At 46.8% G+C, this 19,554-nt stretch overlaps 1 protein-coding gene across 4 annotated transcripts in view; it reads right to left on the bottom strand.

Moving 5' to 3' along the window:
* Positions 1–19,554, bottom strand: part of AGAP1 (ArfGAP with GTPase domain, ankyrin repeat and PH domain 1) — a 561,575-nt gene that overhangs the window by 434,533 nt on the left and 107,488 nt on the right. Inside the window, exon 2 of one of the 4 annotated variants that reach the window (XM_058533274.1) lies at positions 19,327–19,432. The exons of the other annotated variants lie outside the window; for them this stretch is intronic. The gene's annotated coding sequence lies outside the window, so the exon portion shown is untranslated. The remainder of the gene's footprint in view (positions 1–19,326; positions 19,433–19,554) is intronic. 4 annotated transcript variants of the gene reach the window in all.

Here is a 19,554-nt window from a genome sequence, read left to right as displayed (position 1 = left end):
CAGAGGGAAGCCTGGGGGCTCCCATGTCCCCAGGGGCTCTGCCCTAACAATTCCCCCATGCCTAGAGCATGGCCTGTGCGTGGCTCCGGGCAGCTGGGCAGTCTCCTGGGAAAGCTGCTCAGGTGGTGAGATCTGAAGTCAGAAAGCCAGTTTGTTAATTCACCTTAAGACATTTAACTGCTGCTCTCGGGTCTTGCAGATAACACTCTCACCTTGCGTCTTAATTAGGATCATTTGGCAACACATGACCGAAAACCCCAAATAACAGTGGCTTAAACAAGACAGAAAGGTATTTCTCTCACATTAATGAAATCTTCAGGTGGGCTGTCCCAGGTGGCTGGTGGCTCTGTACCCTGGACCCCTTCCAATTCCAACGTGGCCATCATTGTTAGGGGTCCACGATGGGTGCATTCAGGCAACAGAAAGAAAAAGCAAGGAGGAAGGGCAAAGAGACCCACCCGCTCCTTGTAATGAGGTCTTCCAGAAGCTGCCACACAACACCTCCAGCGGCATCTCAGGGGAGTAGCCACATCTAACAGCAAGAGGGACTGCGTGGGTCTTTATCCTGGGCACCCCAGTTGAGGAACAGAACTAACAACGGCCTGAACTTAATTAGCACTTCCCTTCTGCCACATGCATTTCTAAGCATTTTTCCATGCATCCCTCATTGGCTGTTCACTGCAACGATGTTGCACAGATGTTACTAACCCCTTTTTCCAGCTGAGGACACTGAGGCAAAGAGAGGTTAAGTCACTCGCCCAGGATCACACAGAAGTCCAACCCACAGAGGCTGGCTCCCAAGGGCTTACCGTGCACCCTAGGATTGCTGGTCCTCCTGGGAAGGAGCAGAATGGGGGAGACACATATTCTATGAAGGTGCTCCAGGAGCCCACGGACCTTTGGTGGGCAGCCCAGACACAGCAGGCACAACCGAGACCACATGGTTTGGTCCTTGGGCACAGGCCCCCTCCCTGTCAACTAAGAGTGCCGGGCCATCCCTGGCAGCCCTCCTTCTGGGCTCGCCCCTCACCCAGCGTCTCCTCAGCTATTTCCCACTGCCTGGCCCGTCATGGTGGGCCAATCCCTCATCCTTCCTTGCACCATGCTCACTGAGCGGATTTTTCAGTTTAACTCTCCTGAAGCAACCTTTCCAAGTCTTTGGAGGACACCCTTTCACTGCCCCCAGGATCTGAAAGCATTCGAGTCATCAAGTTGGTTGTTTATACATTAGAACGGAAACAGACCATTTTCATAGTGTTTATTTGCAAGAGTGATGAACCCTGCAACGTCGGCCGCCCCCTCCTGTGGATGCTTGAGCGTCGCCCCTTATCCAGGCATTGCTGATACATTTGCATATGAAGGAGCTAGACTGTGGGCCCTGTCAAAATATTTTTTGACAGGCCAGAGATGCGTTTTATGACACGGTTCGCAGTTAGCAGAGAATGTGTTCACAATATGCTTCCCCAGTCTGCCCACCACACAGAGGCGGGCTCTTTGTTTCGGTCGGGCTGGGCGCTGGCTGTCATTCAGTTCATACATTATGCAGACCCGGCGGCGAGCTGGGGCAGCCCGCAGGCCTCGCTTCAAATAATTAGGAGGAGGAACGAGGACTGAGGAACAGAGGTGGATGCAGCGGGGCTGAGCGTTGCCATGGCAGCAGCAAGGGAAAGTGGTCGCATTTGGATGAAGGACAAATGTGCCTTCCCCTAAGCCGGTGGTTAGCCAAACAGCATCGGCAACCGTGAATAAACATAATTACTGCACCTGAAGATTGCAGTATAATGCATCCCTCTACTCCCCCAAACATGCCCCTAATTCTTTATCAAATACAGTGTACAGTGTATAACAGGATGTGCTGTATTATAACATGACATGGAAAATGCTCATGCCATAAGCCTATGAAACCCCATCTGAAACATCTTACCAAAAATAAAGTGCAGAAAAATGTTTAGGAGAAATTCCACCAAAATATTAACAATGATGTGTGATAAGGCTCCGGGTTTCCAAAAAATAACTTTTCTTTCAATATGTGCTTTATTTGGCGCAAAATCTTCCTACAGTTCTCTATTTTGAAGTTTCATATTCACATATTACTGTCCTGGTGGAAAAATATAAATGCAATGAAATATTCCGTATAAAGTGGTGAAATGGTTAATATCCACTTCAGAAGATGATATTTTTGATTCATAAGGCTTCATAAAAATCCCCTGAGTAATGGTCATTTCCTGCCTTCCATGAAGTCTATTCATGTCATATTATCAATGACGGTCCCCACGCCTAGAGACAGTCTTCCTGCATATCTGTCCCCTTCTCCTTCTCCTGGTCTAGACCGTCAGTTGCGTCCACAGCCTCCTACCTGGCCTGCCTTCCTCCTCGCTCCCTAAGTCTGATCATGTCGCATCTCACTTAAGCGACCTCGCCCGTCTTTCCAACACCTCCTGTCTCCATCTTCCCGCAAAAGGCCCTGCTCTTGCAAGCCTCTGGGCACTTCCACCCGCTCGCCCCTGTGCCAGCCCCATCTCCAGAAATCCAGGCAAAGAGCTCCTCCTTTCTGGCCCCACCCCGTCCCCCAGAGGCTCCCTGCCTGGTGTCCCCCGAACACTTCCAGCACTGATCCACAGGGACACCAGGCGCAAGACCATGGTGGTGGTCTGGCTATGTGTCCTCTGCTTCAACAGCAGCTCCACTACGACAGCAGGAGTGCAGCCAAGTGAGGGGCCCTCGCCCCACTCCTCTTCTTTGAAAAGATCAGAGGTGACACCATGGAGGTGCCCCATAGGCACCTGACCGCATGCACCCGAGCTGGTCAGCTTTCCTCCATCCGCCCCAACTGAACGTCCCCAGAGCAGTCCCTGCACCTGACTCAGGGGCCTTGTGCTCCCCTCTCCTCCCACCAGACCTGGAGGAGACTTGCCCAGCTGGTGAGTGGGGGCTGGGGCCGCCTTCCCACGCCGGTCAAGGACACGGTGCCCACTCAGCTCCTCTCCTCCCTTCTTTTCCAGCAAGCGTGTCATTCCTTCCCCAAGTTCACGCTTTCGGTGACCCTCTTCCTTCCTCCAGTCAAGTCAAGAAGATTCTGGGACATATTTTTTCCAGTTCTGACCTCATACTCATCTCTCTTTGGCCAGAACTCAAAAATAACATTCAAACCACCGAGAAAAATTGCCAAAAAAAAAAATCTTATTCTCAGCAATAAACATAAGCCCCAATATTGAGTCATCTTGAATGGGAATATCACAAGAGGTGGCTGAAGGCTCAGTCAGGGACAGAGAATTTTACTCTGACCACTCTGGAACTATCGGGGGGTGCTGCTGCCATTCCAAAATGAAGAACAGAACTGGACTGGGCACCTCGATGGCCACCACTGAGGAGATCCGCACACCCAACCTAACACCCAAAGAGCCCCACAGCCACCGCACAAATCAGAGAAGTGACTCTGCTCCCCCTTACAAGATCGAACGTTTCCTTAAAAGGATTCCGTAACATCAAATAACAACCAGAAACACCCACGTTATTTCTTACTATTCAACTTACAGTCTAGCTTGAAATTTTGCTTAATGAGAACAATGAAAACAAACCCAATATACCTACCTGGCAGTTTGACCCAGTTCTACTGGATTTCAAACATTAAATCTATTAGAACCTATCAGAACACGGGTCAACAAAGCCTGGCCCGTGGGGCGCATCCAGCCCGACACAGGTTTTGTAAATAAAGTTTTATTGAAACACAGCCATGCCCACTTGTCTGTGCATTTCACGCTACAACAGCAGCTGAGGGGTTGCGACAGTACTGTGCCGCCACGAAAATACTCACCATCTGGCCCTGTCCAGAAAGCGTTTGCTGACTTCTGCAATAGACCTTTTTATTTCAACTGTATTTTGCCCCCTCAAAAAGAGATTTTTAATATCATTCAAGTTACTTCTTTTTAAATAACTTTATATAATATGTGTTCACTGAAGAAAAGAGGAGTATATATTTAAGAAAAAAATTAAAGGGAAAAAAATCACCCATAAAACCCACCATCACTACCACTAACATTCTGGTGCACGTCCTTCCAGACTTCTATATACATTTGTACTTTTAAAAAACGATGGCATTAACCTACGCGTCATGCAGTCACAATGCTCCAGGCCCTGCAGCACGGGCCTTACCTGAGTATCCCCATTAATCCACCAAACAAACTTGCAAGGGAGAGCATGCACGCTGGATTCAGTTACTTCTGCCCACTGCACAATATAGAAACAAACTTGGACATTCACATTTTCCTGATTTTTTGCTCTTGTAAAATAGAGCAAGAAATACCTGTGCACTCTTTTCACAAATACCTCTGCTAACATTCTACTTTCATACCTTTCTCCACATGGAATTTCTAGATCAAAGGTGTGAACATTTTCAAGGCTTCAGTCACAGGTTGTCATGTTGCCTTCCACAAGGATTGGCCAATGCACATCCTACCAATGGTGTGTGAAAAATGTCCTAAATTATTTTATTTTAATTTTCTGTTAGAAACCTCATTACACCATGATTACAATGAAAAGTCCCAGCTGAGCTAAAAAGAAGCCCTGTTGTCTTCCAGATGACACATTTTATCTCTAACATAATATATCACAGCCAACTCCACACTAGCAAAGTTGTGCAAGGATCTCCTAAACACGTGCCCTTTTTGATGGTGTCATCTTTTTTTTTTTTTTTTGAGGAAGATCAGCCCTGGGCTAACATCCATGTTAATCCTCCTCTTTTTGCTGAGGAAAACCGGCTCTGAGCTAACATCTATTGCCAATCCTCCTCCTTTTTTTCCCCAAAGCCCCAGTAGATAGTTGTATGTCATAGTTGCACATCCTTCTAGTTGCTGTATGTGGGACGCGGCCTCAGCATGGCCGGAGAAGCGGTGCGTCGGTGCGAGCCCGGGATCCGAACCTGGGCCGCCAGTAGCGGAGTGCGCGCACTTAACCGCTAAGCCACGGGGCCGGCCCTGATGGTGTCATCTTTTCATTCCCTTTCAAGTTGAAGTTTATAAAGAATTAAAATTTGGTGCCTTTAACTGCAAAAATAGCTATTTAGGGCGGGTTAATAACAGTGCATTTTCAAACCACAGTTTTCTCTCTCTTTCAGACAATCAGAACCACCATTCCCCACACGGGTAATACGCCTCTTCTCCCAAATACATCTGACCCCAGCCATGCGGGACTCCTGCGATTTTCTTCCAGCTGCTTCAGCCAGCCTTTCAAGCGCCTAAGGCCTGCAGGTCATCACACCTTTTTTAAGTCACAGCACAACTCGCCCTGTGCCCACTGCTACAAGAAAGGCGTCAGCCCCAGAGCTGGGATCTGAGTTCTCTGTGTGTGGCGTCCTGAAGTGGTTCAGGTCTATGCAGGGCCTGCTGTTACATTCAGAGATTTCAAGGTTATGGAGGAAAAGGTCCTGCAAGTCTCGATCTGGAGCAATTCTGAGAGCCCTCCTCATGGAATACTCACACCCACAACCATCCGAGGGGCTACAGCCCAAGTCCCTCAGCAGGATGTGAATCCCCCTCAGCTCTCTCTCCCCACAACATGCATACACAAACACTTACAATGCTCGCTAACATACGTGCACACACACAATTTTCAGCACACACATATACAGAGCAGAAAAATGTTTTAAATAAAATTTTTTAATTGTTTAAAGAAATATATAAATATTTAACTATAGAATAATTAAATTTCTAAATGGAATATTCTATAGCAGGTAAAATGAAAGAACCAGAACAACATATGATAACACTTTTTTTCATTCCAACTGCAGAAAGATGTCTTCAGATTGTCACCACCATAGGTTCTTACCTCTCACGCACGTCGAATACCATACACTGTCTCAGGACGCATACTTGAGTCACATTTAAAGAGATGTGAATGGGAAAGACACAAACCATCTTCAACAGAGTAGAGGAGGCAGTGATGGGTCTTCCACTGTGTCTGTAATGTTTTCTTTCATAAACATAAACACACGCACACCATACAGAAAAAGCAAACGTGGCAAAATTTTACATCAGAGAGATGCGTAATAACACCCATTATGGTATTCTCTCTGGATTTTAGTAGTTGAGCCATTTAATACTTTCAACAATTATGCTATACGGCTCTCTCAATGGTTAAGAAGTTTCCTTTCAGCAAAGTGTCGCTTGGGATGGTGGCTGCAGAGCCGATCTTTGGCCACCACCTCCGGAGTGGGTTGGCCATATTCCCATGTTCTGTTAATAATTAGCAGTGAGAGATTCCCCTGAGGCCCTGCTTGGTGGGATCTAACTCATCCATGAGGCAGCTCACATTGGATCATCTTTAAAACGGAAACAAAATATTCCTCTTGGGTACTATACCTTATTAAATATGACCTTTTGTCATAGTACAAATACTAAGTGTTTCATAAATATTGAAAAACACTACAAGACTCAAAAAAAACTGACGTAGAAAGTAATGACTCAGAGTGGCAGAAAGCAGAGATGTGTCATTCATTCAGAGAAAAGGTCTAAAGCGAGGGGAGGGGTGAAGAGCCAAAAAGTCAAGAAATACACCCCAAATGAGTCGTCGGGAGGCTTCCAGAAGTGCAAGTTTGTCACAGGCCTACAACACAGCATCCTACCCTTCCATTCACGCCCAGCCTTACTGGGAGGCCCAGGGTGACTGCAGCAGGCCTGTGCACAGCGTGGGGACCCAGCAGCACAGGGATGGGAAAAGAAAAGGCAGGAGACGGGTAAGGTCCTGGCCCAGGACAGCTCTCATCACCCTGAATCCTTGAAGCAGCAATGCTCAAAACTGCCATGTGCAGTACAAGTACAGGCTAATAACCCACCATTTCCAAATTAACTCATTTTCTGTCCCCAAAACATGTTTTGCTGATATTTACACAAGTTGGCACGAGGCAAAGCAAATCCTGCTCTGTGGCTGCCACCCATAGATTCCTGTGCTGTGCGCAGCATTCTACATCAACACGCAGAGGTCAGCCCGCAGAACATGCGGACATCCCCAAAGCCGTCAGTCAGTTTGGGTGCATTGTTTCTGCAGCTGTATTGAAAGTTCCAAAGGAAAGGAAAGCCCCATTTGTGTAAAAATATCATAGCTGTGGCAGCCCGGAGAACATCGGGCAATCAACAGGAAAATGAGATCAACTCTAAAACAGACTCCGATTCAAACTGATGGGCGCTGCTGTTGACTCCCTATCCCCACCCCTCCCCTCTGGGGTGCAGGCAGGGTGGGCCAGCAGCATGGGTCCAAGCCCACCAAGACCTATGCCTTCCCCCATCCTATGCCCCGTCCTTGAAGCAATGCTGACTGGCAGAAGAGACTAGAAACATCATAATTTACTTCCTACAATGATTGTCTAGTGTGTGCAAGTGCAAGAAGCAACACGTGCATTTCCTGAAATCTCACAGTACAACAGAGTTTGGGGGAAATGAGTCAGTGCTAAGAACAGAGCCTGGCCCATATTAGTGCTCAATAACCATTAACAATTATGGTCCAAACGATCCATCAGACCCATGTCAGTGGCCACAGGACACTGGCCAAGGGGTCAAAGTTGACTTTGGTTAGTCCACGAATAGGAACAACTGGCCACCAGAGTTCAGTTAAAGGAAGCACAGCAAAGGCCAACCCTGTCATCTCCAACAACTGTCTTTAGATGATGCTTACCTGGCTTTGCACAAGGCGTCCAGGTACAAGGTCTAGTTTCCATTTGCCACGTTTGGGCACATGTGGGCACACAGGTCAGAGAAGGGTGCCCGTCATGCAGCTAAGGGGGCTTTGGAAAATGAGGATGCTACAGACCACTGACTGGCCAGAGAGTCGAAGTGAGAATTAATTAGCTCATTCCAGAACCTACTAAAAGTCTAAAGCACAGTGAACACTTTATAAAGCCAGCAGGAGAGCCAGGGCGGCTGGCAGACACAGACCACTCTGGGAAGCTCCCTTCTCAAAGCTGAGAAGAGCATGAAGAGGAACACCAGCTTTTAACCTGAGCTACTTTTACTAAATCTTACTTTGTGTAGCAAAAAACCCAAACCAACCAAGAACGCTGAATCGTTTGGGATGGCTTTCCCTCTGCGTGAAACCTACTCACACACACCCGGGAAAGGTCAAGGCACTCTGAAGTGGTGAACAGGGTGTTACGTAGGACAGCAGCCAGCTGACCGCTAGCTGGAGACGTGTACTTTAAATCCTGCTCCATCGCCTGCAAGACAAGGGGCAGAGTCTGGAGGAGGCGATAGGAAACGCCCACACCGCGGATGCCGCTCCTAGCGGACGCGGTGCCTGAGCCTTCCGCTCAGATCACTCCCCACCGCCCCCCACCTGACACATGAATCCAGGGTGTCACAGCCGCTCCCCGGGGCTGCAATCACCGCACTCCCTCCCCCTACGCTGGGAGCACCTCAAAACTAACAGCTGCGGCACTTCCATCTTCAGAAACCTGGGGTATAAAAACACGGCAAAGAGTAGTGCTCTGACTTGCAACATGGGAACAAGCAGTGGACACAGGGCACGAGCTGTCCTTGTGTCGGAGAGACCAGAGGGGTCGCTGACGTGGAGTCCAAGAAGCCTCCAAAGGCATGAAGGGCAGGGGGCCATCAGGGTCCAGGGAAACCAGAGCAGAGACATGACAGGCCCCCAAGGACTTGGGTGGGAGCCCTTGACACAGGCGTTCTCATCACAGACTCGGAAGAACACCAGGTGCCCAAAAATGATGAGGACAAGAATGATAGCCGCAGTGGTTTTCGCTCACTACGTCCCTGGCACTGTGCTACACACGCCTATTTCATCTATTTCACCCACTCTGGGAGGAGGGATGAGAACATGCCCATTTTATTGACACAGATGAGGAAACCGAGGCACAAAGACATTAAGCAACTTTCCAAGGTCGCCTCGCCAATCAAGCGGTAGAGCCAAGATTCAAATGGAGCCCCTGGCCCCAGAACTCAAATGGACCCCTAGACCTCACCACTTCTCCATCAGCGGGGAGGGGGCGCCAACAATTTGTCACCACTAAAACTTGAAGAGCTTAAGTTTGGTAATCATTTACCACAACTAAGAGGGAATGAGAACAAACTCAAGATTCATTCACCTGCATACCCAACAAACATTAATAAAGCACCTACTGTGGCCAGACCCTTGTCTAGGCACTGGGGACATGGCAATGAAGAGCCCTCAGGGATCTTATACCACATCCAGTGGGCAGAAAGACACAAATGGTATGTGTCAGGGTGGTTAAGTTCTACGGAGGAACAAGAAGCAGGTAAGGGAGGGTGGTTGTCAATGAGGTTTCTCCAAGGACACCCGAGTGGAGGCTGAAGGAAGGGGGGGCTGAGCCCCAAGGATATCGGGGAGAAGGTTGTCCAGGGAGAGGAAACAGTGCAAAACACCAACGGGTGGGAGCGTGCCTTTGGGATGTTAAAGGGACAGGAGGATGACCAGTGAGGCCAGAGCGGCCGCAGGTGAGGGCCAGGGGAGCCAGAGGGCTGTACAGTGCCTTGGAAGCCAGGGGGGAGGTTTTGGCCAGAGGTGTCACGCCGTGCATTGGGTTTAGAGGGCTCCCTCGCCTGCCGTGCGAGGCCAACTGTCAGGGAGGGCAGGAGCATCATCTAGGAGACCGCAGCAATGACCCTCAGGGAGATGCCGCTGCCCACGGCCAGGGCGCTAACAGCTGATTCCTAGAAGGTGAGGAATCTCGGCATGGGGCAAGGGAGGGCTTCAGATGTGACAAGTAAGCTCTCCGGGGAGCCAAGAGCAGGTGCTGCAGAGGCCCAGGAAGGCAGTGCCCCCGCTGGGGACAAGCAACTAGGGCGAGTACAACGTGGTTCTCCTTGAGACATGTCACCAAAGGCAACTAGCCCATATCAGAAGGGCCCAGTGGGCACCGAGGCTCAGGAAAACGAGTCCAGCACGGACTCAGGCCACCCATCCTAGACAAAGTCCCTCGGAGGAAGACAGAGCAGGGTCGTCCTCGCAACACAGAAGGAATTACCCACGTGTCTGAGCGCTGAAAGGAGATGGACAGGGGCTAACAGGACAGTGAGCAGGATGTCCCTGTGCTAAGTCCTGGTACTTATTAGTTTCTTATTGCAGCTGAAACAAATTACCACAAAATTAGTCACTTAAAACAACAGAGATTTCATATCTTACATCCAAAATTAGTTTTGGCTAAATCCAAGGTGTCTGCAGGGCTGGTTCCTTCTGGAGGCTCTAGGGGAGAATCTATTTCCCCGCCTTTTCCAGCTTCTAGAGGCCGCCGTTATTCCTTGGCTTATGGCTCCATCACTCCAACTTCTGCTTCCGTCCTCGTGTCTCCTTCTCTGACTCTGACCCTCCTGCCTCCATTTTACAAAGACTCTTGTAGTTACACTGTGCCCACCTGGATAATCCAAGACAATCTCATCAAAATGGCCTTAATTTAATCACATCTGCAAAGTCCCTTTTACCACATAAAGTGACATATTCACAAGATTCAGGGATTAGGACGTGGACATCTTTGGGGGCCGTTATTCTGTCTACTATACTTTCAGTTTTTTTTTTTGGTGAAGATTAAATGAGATTATACATGCCACTTAACCAATGCTTGATAAAATTTAAATACTACTAACAAGAGTTTATTAATAGTGATTAACAGACTATTAAAATTGAGAATCTTCTAATTTTAAGCTCTTATAGTACAATGTCTAAATATAAGCTTAATGATGGATCTTATTAATGAAAAGATAAAATAATTAAGGCCTTTTTAGTCTATAAATCCTTACCTTGAGGCTTGCTAATTTGTGCCCGAAAATTTCTGCATCAATGGAAAATGGGTCTACAAGAAAATGAAAGACAGAAAAGGAAAAAACTGCAGGAAGCCAATTAAACTGGACAGATCGGGGCTTAAATCGCAAGAATAGACCAGGTGCCCAATAACACAATGTCTTGGCTCGGCGGAGTAGGTATGGAGCCCACAAAAGCCAACGGCTCCTGAAAATCACCCACAAAAACCTACTGGAATTTTTCGGCTCCTGTGGTTCAGTAATATGAGACAGAAATTATTAGCCTTCCATGAATCTGGTCCCAACCAGAACACAGTCAAAAGTCAGTTACTAATGGATATAATGGGTTACAAATCTCAACAGCACTAACAGTAAAAAGAGAGCATAAATTGCGTGCATCAAAGACTGAATTTACATAACCCTACAAAATTTGTACGTGTGATTAAAGGCTTGAACCTGCCGAAGGCTGATTTTCTCAAAATTAGACAAGTCACATACGCTTGGATGATGCTCCATGAAATGTTACTTAACTCTCATTTAACTTAACTCACTCTCCAGCTCCCAACCCACACCACCACAAAGGAAATTCAGCTTCCCAAATCCCACTTTAAATTCAAAAGTGAGTTCATGCACATCCCAAAATGAGCCGTTGTATTCACTTACTTAATAAAAGAAATCTGATTTCGGAGAGTTTTAAAAAAAACAAACCTCTTGACGGTAAAATATGTTTCTACCCAAACCTTTATCCAGATCACAGATTAGAGATTATAACTCAAAAGCAAATGTTTTCAACAAGAAAGAAAGCAGCAAGCACACTGCTGATCTGAGGCTTAATTATTTCAACCACTATCCTACCTTCCTCGTAAACTCCAGCGTTTTCAAAAATGTTTATAGAAAGAGTAACTTTCTGTGCTTTGGACAGAACAAAATCTAATTCTCTGGACATTTTAACCTAGTTTTTAAAAATTATTATTTTGGTTACTGTTCCTCATCTAGTCACACATATCTGTTCTGTGTTTTAAGAATGTTTTTTTCCTACATTGCAATTAATCCTTAAAATTAAAGTTACCATTCCCTGGAAGGGTCACTTCAGCATGCCAAAAATGAAAGCAAATGTTTCCCTTCTTTACTGCAAATTTATACAGCGTGAGCCCTGCCCAATCCCTGGAGAACCGGCATGACTTTGACTTTTTAATCCTTTCAAAGTTAAAGGAAAAAAAAATTAAAGATTCACATTTGTTTGTTTTACAAGCATCTCTAGGGAAATTAATAGCAGCGTTTACAAATTACACAATATATTCCCTTCAAAGATGCAAAAAAAAAAAAAAAAAAAGTGCATCTTTCCCAAGCTTTCGTTAAGCTGCAACGTGGTTTTTAAAATTATATGTTCAAAATTTTCTTCTTTTTTTACTGTTAATTTTTAAAAATCTGTTTAGGGCAAAAACACCTATTAAAGGTCTCCTCCATGCTACGCCCCGAGTCAAGTCAACTACAGCCGGGTCGAGTGAGACCCCGAGTGGGGCTGGAAGCCATACGCAGATGAGGGTTTCTACACACTCACATATGTGTTTTATTTAAAGGGGCTGATGTAATCCAGGGTTAAGGGCTGGCAGACAGAAATGGAATTGCTAGGTTAAAGGCCACATACATTTTCAAGGATTTTATTACGTTTTACCAATTTTTTTTCCAGAAGGGCTGTCTCAATTTACACTCCTTCCACTAATGTAAAAGGGGAATGCTATGGTCTTAATGTGTCCCCCCAAAATTCACAGGTGGAAATTGAACCTCTGAGGTGATGGTATTAGGAGGCGGGCTTTGGGGAGGTGATTGGGTCGTGAGGGTGGAGCCCCCAGGAATGGGATTAATGCCCTTATGGAAGAGGCCTCAGAGAATTCCCTGCCCCTTCAGCCATGTGAGGACACAAGTCTGCTACCCAGAAGCGGGCCTTCACCCGACCACGCTAGCACTCTGCTCTCAGGCGTCCAGCCTCCAAAAATGTGAGATATAATTTTCTGTTGTTTATAAGCCACCCAGTCTGTAGTATTTTGCTATAGCAGCCGGAATGGACTAAGACAGGGACCCATTCCCATATATCTTTGCCAACATGGAGTCTTTGTTTGTTTTTCACATTGTACTAAACTAGATTTTTTTAAAAAGTCACCTGACCATTTTAATTGTTCTTTAATTAATGAAGCTAAGTATGTTTACATCTTATTTGCCCTTTTTATTTCCTTTTATGAATCTGTGCCCATTCCTTTTGTTAGGGAATTTCTTTTTCTTATTGTTTTATAAGCACTCTTTACATATAAAAGACAACCTTTGCCATATGTTGTAAATATTTTCCCAGTTTTTTATTTGCCTTTTAATTTTGCTTGAAGTGTTTGTGAGGTTCAGAAGTCATTCAGTTGTTCAGATGTTGTCAAGGCAAACCTCTTTCTTTCATTTTCTGCCTTCGATGGCCATCCCAAGAATATATGACTTTGAAGAAGATTTGTTTTTGAAAAAAGGATTCTGTCTTTGGAATGGCCATAGGCAAAAAGAGAAAAACAATAATTTGACCTAGTTTCACAATAACCCAGCTCCCCAAGAGAGGCAGAATGCATAGTTATCCTGTGAAGTCAGGAGACCAGAGGACGGCTGACCCCATTGCCTTAAGATACTTTCTCTTGGCACAAAAACAGGCTACAATGGCTCAGAGATGAGAATGATGCCAAAGGTACGTTTGATCCATGTTTATGGATAAATTTAGGCAAAATATAATAAATTCTCTGCCTAGCAACACTAGAGAGATAACGCTTTGAAAAAATAGAGATAACACTTTGAAAAAATAGCGTGAGTAAAGAATGTGTGAGTAAAGAATGGGATCATTCCAATTTTAGGTCATTCTAGATCATTCCAATTTTAACAATACTGGCAAGCTCCTCAGCAGGGTCAGTTATAATACAGTATGAGGCCAAGCGGAAAGAGGACGGACGTTGTGGTCAGATGCCCTGTGAAGTCTGGTACTTCAATTCCCAGTTGTATGACCCTGGATGACCGAACTGAGCCTGAGACAAACTCTCCGCTGCAGGACTGTGGAAATGACAACTCTTCCTCTGACCAAATGAAGCAGCAGAGGCTACGCGTCACCATCTTGTACTCTTCATAAGAGGCTACGATCATTTGCAGTCAATTCGTAGAAAAACAATCCAACAGAAAAACCCCGCACCTTGTGTAGAACTCTTGATTTGTGCACACCGGCCCCAAGCAGAAGTTTACTTGGTTTTGGTTATTTGGAAGTTGGCCCTAGGATTACTGAGGCCAAGTGAACCGAAATTGTCCTAAGACTATTACATATGGCATGTGCTCTACGTAGAGAAAACATCTGAGCCAAACAATTAACAGCCACAGGATCAAATTTATTCCTAAGAGACAAAGGAAATGGAAAAAAACAGCACCTCACGGCATCCACTGTTTGTTCTATTTCACACAGAAGAACTCATGGCAAATGCTGAGGCAGCTGATCTAGCCTCTTCCCCAACCACGTGGACACTGTGTCTGCTCCCACGCCTGGCACATCCCAAATCCCAAGCCAGGCTCCACGGGGGTGGGGGTGGAGGGGACGCACATTCCTGCAGGGACCCTCAATGCTCCCAGTGTTGGTGAAACTGACTAAAGATTTTATACCAGAAACCTTTCAGTGACTTGTCACAGGCTTTATAAAGAGCTAAGCCCCTAACCCCCACTCCATGCTTCTTGCGATCTCTCCCCACTGAGTTGCAACAGCCTTCTTCCACTTCTTCAAATATATCCCTCCTATCACAGGGCCTTTGCACATGCTGTTCCCCCTCTGGGTTGACACTCAAGAGCAGCAGCTTGCTAGGTTAACTCCCACCTCCTCAGAAGCCCTTTTTCTGACCCCCCTTCTGGTATATGCACCCCAGCACCAGCCACCTCCCCTCTAAGCAGCACTGATCACACTGCTAACTTGATGGCTACTGGGTGACTCTGGCCAACATCACCTTCCCTTCTCGCCTCCAAGTACCCTGAGGCCAAAGACCTTGCTTGCTTTGGCACACCAGCGCTGACAGGGTGCCTAGCACATTTGCAGATGTTCAATAACTATCTGATGAATGAATAAATGAACAGACACAAACGTAGAAAATTTCGGGGCTTTCATGAGCATTTGGCCAGAACATACATATATGGGTGTGTCTGTGTGTATTTTTTTAATGTAAGAAGAAAATCACACTCGAGATTTTGACTCATCCATACATTCGTAAATGACAAAGAACTCTTACAGGCCACTGCTGGCCAGGTGTCACCCCAATTCCCTACACACAGAGGGCCAAGGACACCCGCTGACCGCTCAGGGTTGTGATATGCTAATTGGCTGTTAATTACAGCCGCTCCTCAGAACCTGGGGGTGGGGGGAGCGGCCAATTAGGCCCACTCACAATGAAATATTTTAAAATAATTACCAGTTTATTTTAAATACTTCTTTTATCAGTCGATCACCTGGAGTAACAAGCAATAAAATGGTTCTATTTACCTGTGATATATTTTCTTCTTTTTTCATTTTCCTTACAATTTCTAGTAGTTTTTAAGGGAGAGCAGGAGAAAGCAGAACATCCTTGGGCAAGAATGCTCTCATGTTTAGCTGAAAAAGCTTTCCCAGTCTTTATTTCCTTGGGGGAATAAGATGCTCTGTTAGCTTCTGAAATCAGTTTCTATTCAAATGGATGTACTATTTCTCATTAGAGGAAGAGGAAAGGTTTGGGGGACCTCCAACATATGCATTAAATGTAAACAAGCTTAGATTATAAGGCAGAACCCATTTTCTTATAAAATAAGTTGCCAAATTATTAAGGTACTTATATCCCTAAGACTACTTGCCTCAGAGCTCATATAAAGAGTATTAAATGCAAAACGATTTCAATACAACTTATATTTCTTTGCTCACCTTACTTTGGGAAACAGAGGGTCAACTCCACATAACTACCCATCAACAAGGACACCCCTAGCCATGATGAGAGACGTGGAACATTTGAAAAATGAAAGGGCACCAAGACGACCTAAGCTAAGAGTCTCACCTGGAGGCAGAAGCTATAATCTAGAGATGCTGGCTTATCCGTCCACAAGAGCACAGTGCTGGCTGGTAGGACACGCCCAAGGTAGAAGCAGGTACGTGCCACTGCATGCCATCTGGGGACATCACTGAGTCTGGCTCTCCGGCCATCCCACACAGAACAGCCACCACATCCCAAGTGACCCTGGATGCTCTGGTCGAGAACTCCCAAATTCTGGCCATCTGAACCACGCCTCTTCCTCCACTAATTTCACGGATTTGTAGGTGGGTCACAGGGAAACTCACACGAAGTCATGTTCATTTCCCTTAGCACCTGAATGCGATTAGCTCTTAAGTGTGTATTTGTCAGTTTGAATAAGCACAAAGGCGAAGACCAATTCATAGATCATCTGGAGGGGTCCAGGCACTCAAGGCATTGCCCCTGAGATCTCATTACCAGAGGCAAGAGCCTCAGCTGATATGAATTATTTACTGCAGTCCTGGCCCTCTGATTGTGCACATGCATTATATGCAGTGAAGGTGCATCTGGGCCTCACTTTAAACAGCCTACCATCCAGAGGCACCCGCTCTGAGCCGCGTGAAAGGTGCAATCAATTAACGAGCACCCTGAAGTCCTACTGAGATGAGAGGAAATAAGTGCTGGGATTAGATCTGTACAACCCTCCCTTCCAGCACAGCAAATCCACCAGACGCACACTCAAGCAGCAGACTACGGGGCTTCGTGAGAAAAGGGAAAGTGCGCGACAATAGGCAATTTGGAAAACAAAGTCCAGAAATTACGCTCAGGTTACGATTACAATTAGAAAATGAGGCACGTCTGACTGTCCTCCACTGAGGCAGCAGGCTGCAGACCAGAATAATTTTACATAATTATCACCGTCAAGGCTGACGGAGCCCTTCCTACAAGGGAGGCTGGCTGTGCCTGGGTTTCTGACCAGTGGCCTAAGACGAGCTTTCAGCCCCTGAAGGACATACCCACAAACACGTTACAGAACAGTGACCATATGTTCTAAACCTGGGACAGAAGATGGAAGGACTTCTTTGTCTAATATGTAAACATATTTATGTGAAAACTCCTACAAAGGTATGAAATTCAAATCATATTTATAATTGATGAACGCACTTTAAAGAAATGAAGACATTTACATCCCATCTAGATTTTAGCAGCAACTCAAGATTGTATTTTTTTACTCTAAGTGTAATGTCTATATGGCTGTTCTTTACAACTGGCTCAATCTCCTGCTTATCAACGAGGAAACCCAACCTCCCGAGGACTCTTGTTCAGAGAAGACACGTGGAAAGGGATTCTCTGATTACATCTCAATCTGTATTCAGGGCCTGAGCACCCCAGCGATCTATACAGGCTTCAAAACACCCCCATTCACCCCAGTGTTATCTTCCATGGCTCTGGGCCAACCACTCCTCCAAAGACCAGCTCCTTAAAGATACTAACACATAATGAAAACACCTGACGCTCTATTGAGACCAACCACGACTTGGAAAGGTTAACATGTTTTGGGCTTTCATTCAGTTGCAGACTCCTGATCTCAAAGGGCTGCAATCTGAAAGGGACTCTTTGACCCCAAAGTGTTATATGGTTCACGAGGGAACCAAACTCATGTGACATTTCAGCTGCCTGAGAAGGTGCTCTGGGAACACCATGGAAGAGGTGGCCCCTAAGCTGGGCCGTCGGAAGATTTCAACTAGCAAAACGAAGCAAGAGGCAGAGGCCCAAGTAAAGGCAGAGTCCTCCTCTTGGAGCAGTGGAAGGTCAATGCACCAGCGCAGTGGGGGCATGGCATCCAGAGAGCTGACGTCGTTACAGGGCCAGAGGGAGGTGGCCCACAGGCTGATGTGGGTGATGCTGCGTTTAGGATCCATTAGGTAGTGCCTTGGGAAGAAACCCAAGCTCGAGTCAGTCAACCATCCTACCAAGTGGCCCTTCAGAGGGGCTGGGAGAGAAGACAATTCCAGGCAAGAGACATCTGAAAAGCAACTGGGCATTAGGACAAGAAAGGCGGGGGGGGGGGGGGGGGGGGGGTGGTGGCACAGGGCAGGAAGTGAGGCCTGCAAGAATCTTCTGAACCAGAGGACACCTGCAGCCCTGTTTTAGAGCACCCCATGGTCTTGGCTCTAGGGCAAGGAACCAGGGAGCAGAGTGTGCATCTGAGGAAGTCAGGTCTGCTCAGAGCAAATGTGAGGGGAAATGGTGCGCTAAGGACTGGACTGTGTCCCCCCAAAATTCACACGTTGGAGCCCTAACCCCTAATGTGATGTATTTGGAGCTGGGGCCTTTAGGAGACCATTAGGTTTAGAGGAGGTCATGAAGGTGGAGCCCCCATGGTGGATCAGTGCCCTTATAAGGAGAGACGCAGGTATTTGCTTCCTCTTTCTCCACCAGGTAAGAAGACACAGCAAGAAGTCAGTCATCTGCCAGCCCGGAAGACAGGCCTCACCAGAATCTGACCATGCTAGCCCCTGATCTTGGGCTTCCAGGCTCCAGAACCGTGAGAAATCCATGTCTGTTGGTTAAGCAGCCCCGTCTGTGGTATTTTGTTACAGCAGCACAAGCTGAGACATTGGCGGACCCTAGGCGCTTGGGCATCAGAGCATAGCAGGTCTTGCCTGACCAAGTAGGAAGCCTGACCGTGTTCAGTGAATGTGGAGAACAGTGCCGACTCCAGCAGGACAGATGGTGGCTGTGGTTTATCAGCTAGCAGCGTCAACACCGATCAGAAGCCGGGAGCCGAGTTGGAGCTTATTCCAAAGGTGGAGACAAGCTCGTCACCCTCTCTGTCTGTGACCAGGAGCTCCAGGATGCCGGCCCTGCACCAGGTCAGGGTGCTCCAGCGAACCTTTGCAGAGCCAATGTGGGAAGGGCATTGCTGTAGCGAAGACCTTTACAATTACTGTACCCTGGCTGAATGGAGGTGCCTGTATGTGTTTACGAGTCTGTTTTAATTCTGATTACATGGTATTTTGTAACAAGAAAGACTTGGCTTTTTACACTATATAAAAAGAAGCAGATGCCATTGGTTTAGACAGAGGAAACCATGTTTTAGAAACAGAAGGATAAACAGAAGCAGGCCTTGGAACCACGGAGCTCACAGCTGGAGGGAATGTGGGTCTCGCTGGGTCAACTCTCTGACGGCAGAGATGGAATTGGGACCAGTTCTGCCCAGGGTCAGAACCAGGAGAAGGAGGTGCTGACTCAGGCCCCAAATAGGGTCGGGGACCCAGGGCCGTGCCCCTTGAATGTCATCTACACTGATACAGTTCAGCATTTGTAATCATCTTTACATGAGAAGTAACTTTCTTCATAATCCAAAATTAGGCTATGCCAACATTTCTAAATTAGTGAGTCATTTTTTAATACAGATCATTACAGGTCAATGTTTTCATCTCAGATGCTTCTCTGACAGCATTCACCTCTCCAATTCCCAGAAGAGCACCCCAGTTTGAGACCAGAGGGAACAGACAGGCCGTGGCCCTACTCACAGCTTGCTGGGGGGCGATCCACAGCCAGGCTCAGAGACCCCTCTTCCTGCAAAAGGAGTAACGTGGCTCTTGGGCATTGCTTTCTCTTCTTTCCTCTTTTTCTTTTCTAAAAAGCAAGAAGGTATGCAACCTCGGATCTCCTTTCCAGCCCTGCTGCCTTGCACCAGTTACAGCGATACCTCGGAAGGCATCTTCCGTCCAAGAACCCAGAAGGCTCTTCAGTGGACA

The sequence above is a fragment of the Diceros bicornis genome, chromosome 37 (genome assembly GCF_020826845.1).
Source record: "Diceros bicornis minor isolate mBicDic1 chromosome 37, mDicBic1.mat.cur, whole genome shotgun sequence".
NCBI classification, from domain to species: domain Eukaryota; kingdom Metazoa; phylum Chordata; class Mammalia; order Perissodactyla; family Rhinocerotidae; genus Diceros; species Diceros bicornis.
This window is presented reverse-complemented; position numbering and strand designations above follow the sequence as displayed.